The sequence below is a fragment of the Diospyros lotus genome, chromosome 3, assembly GCF_014633365.1.
Source record: "Diospyros lotus cultivar Yz01 chromosome 3, ASM1463336v1, whole genome shotgun sequence".
NCBI lineage: Eukaryota > Viridiplantae > Streptophyta > Magnoliopsida > Ericales > Ebenaceae > Diospyros > Diospyros lotus.
Genome location: NC_068340.1, coordinates 6,829,409 through 6,835,110, shown reverse-complemented (window position 1 = coordinate 6,835,110; position 5,702 = coordinate 6,829,409). Strand labels below are relative to the sequence as shown.

Below are 5,702 nucleotides of genomic sequence, written 5' to 3'. Positions count from 1 at the left end.
AGGATCAGCCAAGGTGCTTCAAAACTCAAATTCTCTCAGGTCTCGGCGCATTTCTGGGTCACGTCTTCTTTTTCCGCATTTGGGGGAGCTTCCATTGGGCCACTCGGTTATGACCGAGTGGCCATGATGTGCGACTGAGGGCTACTCAGTCATGACCGAGTGGCCATGTTTTTGGCCGAGGCCACTCGGTCATGACCAAGTGGCCTCCCACTCGGTCATGGCCGTGAGGTCCTGGAGCCGCAATGCCCTTAAACGGCTTGAAATGTTTATCTCGGCCTTCGGTTGCTTCCTTTTTTGCCCTGTACTGATTCTCGTTGCGTTTATGTGCAGGTACTTTGTCGTTGTGATCGTTCACTTTTTCTAACGTATCAAGGTAATGGCTTTGAACCTTTTAATATGTCGAGGAGAAGACCGGCATCACCCCCCGGCCCCGCGCACATTCCTACCATTTCGAGCTCCCGGCTTCGATACGGGGATTTTGAGCAAGTTTATGATGCCACGCCTTCTGGATTTATGGTTAGGTACCCTCGCCTCGATGAGCTGGACCCCTCTCCGGTAGATGAGGGCTCCATTGGTCTTCATTTTGCTTCATTTGAGGTGGGACTCCGCTTTTCCCTTCTGCTCTTTGCAATGGCGTGGTTGCATCACTACAAGATCGTTCCCGCTCAACTTCATCCTAACGGTTGGGCTCAGATGGTCGGCTTCTCTATACTTTGTCGTCTCAGGGATGTCGTCCCCTCCTTGAGACTCTTCAGTTGTTTCTATCGATTGCGAAAAGCCAACAAGGATCGGGCCCTTTACACGCTCCAGAAGGTGTCGGGTTTGGAACTGTTCCTTGCTCTTCCAAACAAGATTAATCGGTTTGAAGAATGGTGGGTAGTGATAGAACCTCCACCTACTTGGGATGCTCCTTTATATTGGAATCATCAAGACGCCAGCCAAGGGTTTCCTCCCTGCAAGGAAGTTTGGGGCGTGTATCGTTATCTAGTAGAAATGTTAACGGCGCAGGGCCCCGTCAAGTTGAGGAGCCTTTTGACTTTGGAGAATCTCAGAATTGCGGGTTGGGGGGTCGTGACACCAACTGTTCCTCCTCGCTCTTCCACGCTATCCAATGAAGAAAAATGGAAGGAGTCGAGGAGGAAGAGATGGAAATGTCTGGATCATCTTCCCTTCCTCCTTTTCATCCTCAGGAGGAAAACACTCCTGGGGGTAGAATATCTTTCGCCATTATCTTTCTTTTTCCATTGTCGCATTATTTCTCCATGCTAAATGCTTTGTATTGATTTTTGTAGAAATGGCTGGATTGGGTAGACTGATGGAGTTGCGTAGACGCCACCACGAGGAGGAGGCGCGTGCTGCGACAGCGGCCAGGGTTTCTACACATGGAGCTGAGGGATCTACGAGCTCCCGCCCTCCTCGGTCGCGTATACCTGCCGGCGTTTCTCCCACTGGGGTGGAAAGGCGACGGCGTCCAAGAAGCGATCACTCTAGTGCTGAAGCTCCTACTCATACGGAAAGTCCATCAATTCCTCTTTCTCATGAAGAGGCTGTAGACATCCCCTCTCCTGCTCCCAATTCTCAAGGGAGGCGAAGCTCGTCTTCTCGATTTGTTGGTGACATGGCACGGGTGGAAGAAGAATGCCGCCATCCTGTAGTCCCAAATAGGAAAGATCATCGCCGTCTTGAAGGCGAGAAAGCATTGAGGCCCCCTCCTATACTTCCCATTCCAGGTAATGTGAGACATACCATGATTCTTGGAGACGGTATGAAACTTAGTGGTCGAGACTTTGAAGTTTCCCCAGGGGTATTAGAGACAGACTCTGTAACGGCCCGCCTCCCGGAGCCCCTACCGCGGATAGAGGATCCGTGAGAGGGTCATTATAAAAATGATATCGAACAATGACGCACCTACAACACACACATAACCCTTTTTGAAATCATAATTTTTCTTTATTATAACATCTCGTCATAATCTTTACAAACCATTCGTCACTTGGGCCCCACCTAGGCTTACATAACATGCGACAAACTCTGAAAACATAAACATTAACCTTATTAAGACACGATGACACCCAGGATCTAGTTTTGGGAGAGCTCTGCACTTGCTAACACGACTTGACGGTCTGGACCCAAACCCCGATGAACGCATCTGCGATCTCAGGATATTCTGACCTGGAATAATGTAAAACAAATATGAGTCGCGAGACTCAGCAAGCTCTAGAAAGAAAGGCTGAGGGTTTAGGGTAGGACTCTTCCCATAACACTCCATGCAATTCATGCCAATGCAATCACGCCATTTCATGATCCATACGTATCTTATTTCTACATGCATAGCATAAAATTTAACTGCACATAAGGAACCAGGGGCCCACATAAGTCACACATTGGCACCCGGGTCCCACATACAAACCTGTTGTAGCCTAACATAGGCTACCATATCATCATTCTCTTAGACCAGCCTTTTCCTGACATGGTCGGCTTTTCCTGACATTCAACTTTTGTCTTTTCCTGATACTTGTTACATACTTTTCCTGATTCTTATCATATTCTCATGTGTTCATCATGTCAAACATCACATAATCATATACTTCCGCGATCTTGGTCTTCCCTCAGGCCAACCCCGAGCTAATATCTAAGCCGAGCCGAAGCTCACATGAGTCGGTACTCCCGACACCTGGCACGGTACTCCCATCCAGAATAACAGTAACATTAGAACCATGCAATGCAACACATAAGAAATGCAAGGGCTTCTGTAGCATAAACGTGATGACAAGGCCCCCATAAACCAAGCATCAGGCCCTGCTATGCCCACACATAAGAATTCACACATACGACATGCTCTAAATGCATATGCTCATCTAGGATACCCAAATTGGCTCTTGGACTAACCGGTCCATGCAAATGCTCATACATCCCATCACACACAAAGCATGTCCCCACGTGAATGCAACTCAGCCCCTTGTAGCACACACATCATGAAATGCACAAACCAAGGCGGGAATCTAGAGTACCAGCTCTTCTGGCCGTCTAGCGCTTATCGTAACAATCGATGACTGGTGCCCATACATCCAGCCATCAACTGCCACGACCCACGGTCAACAGTCAGTGGCTTTGTACCCATACCCTTAGACAAACTTACTGACATTATTGACTTTATATCTTCCCAGCTTAACTTTACATAACATTTCTCCATAACTCATAACTCTTCATGTACATAACCACATAACATCGTAATACCATTCTCATTACTTTTCATTCACATAAAACCATCTCAATATACATAATAGACTCTTTAACACATTCTCCTAATTCTAACCATAACCAATTTCTCTAAGAACCTAACCCCAACGGGTTCGGCATCATTCCCAAGGAAAACGGAGCGATACGAAGCTCCGTGACGGTCGAAATAAAAGACGCCATGACATTCTTACTTAGCTTATCACATTAACAATAAACTCATTAATAAAATAAAAGTCATAAAATGGTTACTACGCGGATTATTATTATTTGTGCGTAGAACCGAGTCATGGTGAGGGAGAATTTAGAGTACAAGAAACCTCAAAGACTTTCACGGGAAATAAATAACGTGAGAAGAGGGTTAAGAGCTTGCCTGTAAATAGCCGATCCTAGTTTCTCTCGCACTCCCGCTGCGAAGTAAAACGTTCTATATGAAATAATAACATGGTAGCTCAATTTAATTAAATCTAATCACATAAAATTCATAATTTAACCATATAAAAGCTGTAGTTTGAACATATAATACTAATATTAATTTTACCCACTTACCTGAAAATTTTAAACACCAAATAACTTCAAAAACCCTTTAATTCCCTCACTTTCCTTCCATTTTCTCGCTGCCGAGCACCTCCTTTCTTCCTCCTCATAGCATCTTCCAATTAAGCCTTTAATGGCCGCTGCTTGCTGCCCAAGACAACCAATTTATAACCCAATTAAGTGGCATTAAGGCCACAAAAAAAGTAGGGCCGAGAAGCGGCCACGTTGCAGCCAAGGCTGCCATCTCTCTTGCGTGAAACGACGCCCCAAGTGGCGCCTCCTTACTGGAAAATTCCAGCAGCCTCTTGTTATATATATATATATATATCTATATAATATATACACACACGCACATTTGCAATTCGGCAGCTTCTCATTTTAATTTTGTTCCCTTTTAACTTCTACTTGCTAATATACTCATTTATATGGACCACATATACTATTAATATATTCTCATGCATGCTTATCCTCGGCTACCACCTCCAATTTCCCAATTGCTATGTTATTATTTTATTTAGTTTTAACATATAATACATACTTCACATAGTAAAGTTTAATAATTATTAATTATAATTATTAATTATTAATTAATTACCCTTAATTTCCTATTTCCTCAAACAATATTATTATTATTATTTTAAATCTCCAAATGCCCCATAATCATTTATCTCCAAAATTCGGAATATAATGACAACCATGCGTACACAAGCATTTTTACGTGGTTCGGCTAAATATGCCTACGTCCACGGTCCCATTTAGGACTTATGTTATTGCAGATATTTTCTCAGATACATTGTTCGTATACAACTTTAGATAGTTCAAATTCCATGTTTTCCCCATAGTGTCTCCTGAAAGAGTCTGTAAAATGCAAGTGTTTGGGCCAATCAGTTTTAGAATGCGGTACGGCCCTTCCCAATTTGCTCGTAACTTTCCATCATCCCTTAGCGCATTGGTTACAACAGATCTTCGAAATATTAAATCTCCTTCTTTCATGGGTCTGTTCTTCACCCGAGAGTTGAAATAACTGGCTACTCTTCTTTGATATGCAGCTATCTTCATGGCAGTGTTATCCCTCTGCTCTTCAATCAGATCCAAATTTTCTCGCAACGCTTCAGAATTCCTTGCGCTGTCCTCTTCCTCATATGCCATCAGTCTTGGGGACTTAGCCGAAATTTCAATAGGAATTAAAGCTTATGTTCCATATACTAGATTGAACGGAGTTTCTCCTGTAGCGACCCGACTAGTTGTTCGATAAGCCCACAAAATGGTAGGTAGCTCGTCGGCCCATGTGCCTCTGGCTCCTTCAAGTCGGGTTTTTAGACCATGTAATATGGTTCGGTTATTGACCTCAGCTTGTCCATTAGCTTGGGGATATGCCACTGAAGCGAATCTTAGTTGAATTCCTAGGTCATCACAGAATTTCCTAAAGGAGTCACAGTCAAATTGCTTCCCATGATCAGTGACGATAATTCTTGGTATCCCAAACCGGCACACAATGTCTTTCCATACCATTGCCTCCACTTTTCGTGCCGTAATAGTAGCCAATGCCTCAGCTTCAATCCATTTGGTGAAATAGTCAGTGGCCACTATTAAAAATTTTCTTTGCCCGGACGCTTGAGGAAAAGGTCCCAGAATATCCAAACCCCACTGAGCAAATGGTATAGGCTGGAACGCAGGTTGCAACTGAGATATCGGGGCAGATTGGACTAGAGCGTGTCGTTGACATTTGTCACATGATTTGACTTTCTTTAACGCGTCTGACCTTAATGTTGGCTAAAAGAAACCGGCGCTCAAGATTTTGGTTGCTAGGGCTCTTGCTCCCAAGTGCTCTCCACATACTCCACTATGAGCTTCTGCCAAAACATATTCGGCCTCTTGAGGGCCTAAACATTTGAGAAGAGGTGTAGTGTAAGCTCTCTTATATAATA

The 5,702-nt window shown here is 44.0% G+C and overlaps 1 long non-coding RNA gene across 1 annotated transcript; it reads right to left on the bottom strand.

Annotated features, from left to right (window-relative positions):
- Positions 1-3,609: 3,609 nt before the first annotated feature.
- LOC127798109 (uncharacterized) lies at positions 3,610-3,900 on the bottom strand. The gene is made up of 2 exons (XR_008022328.1): positions 3,787-3,900; positions 3,610-3,664 (listed from the first exon to the last, which is right to left on the bottom strand). It is a non-coding gene; the product is annotated as an uncharacterized LOC127798109 (long non-coding RNA).
- Between the last annotated feature and the right edge of the window lie 1,802 nt (positions 3,901-5,702).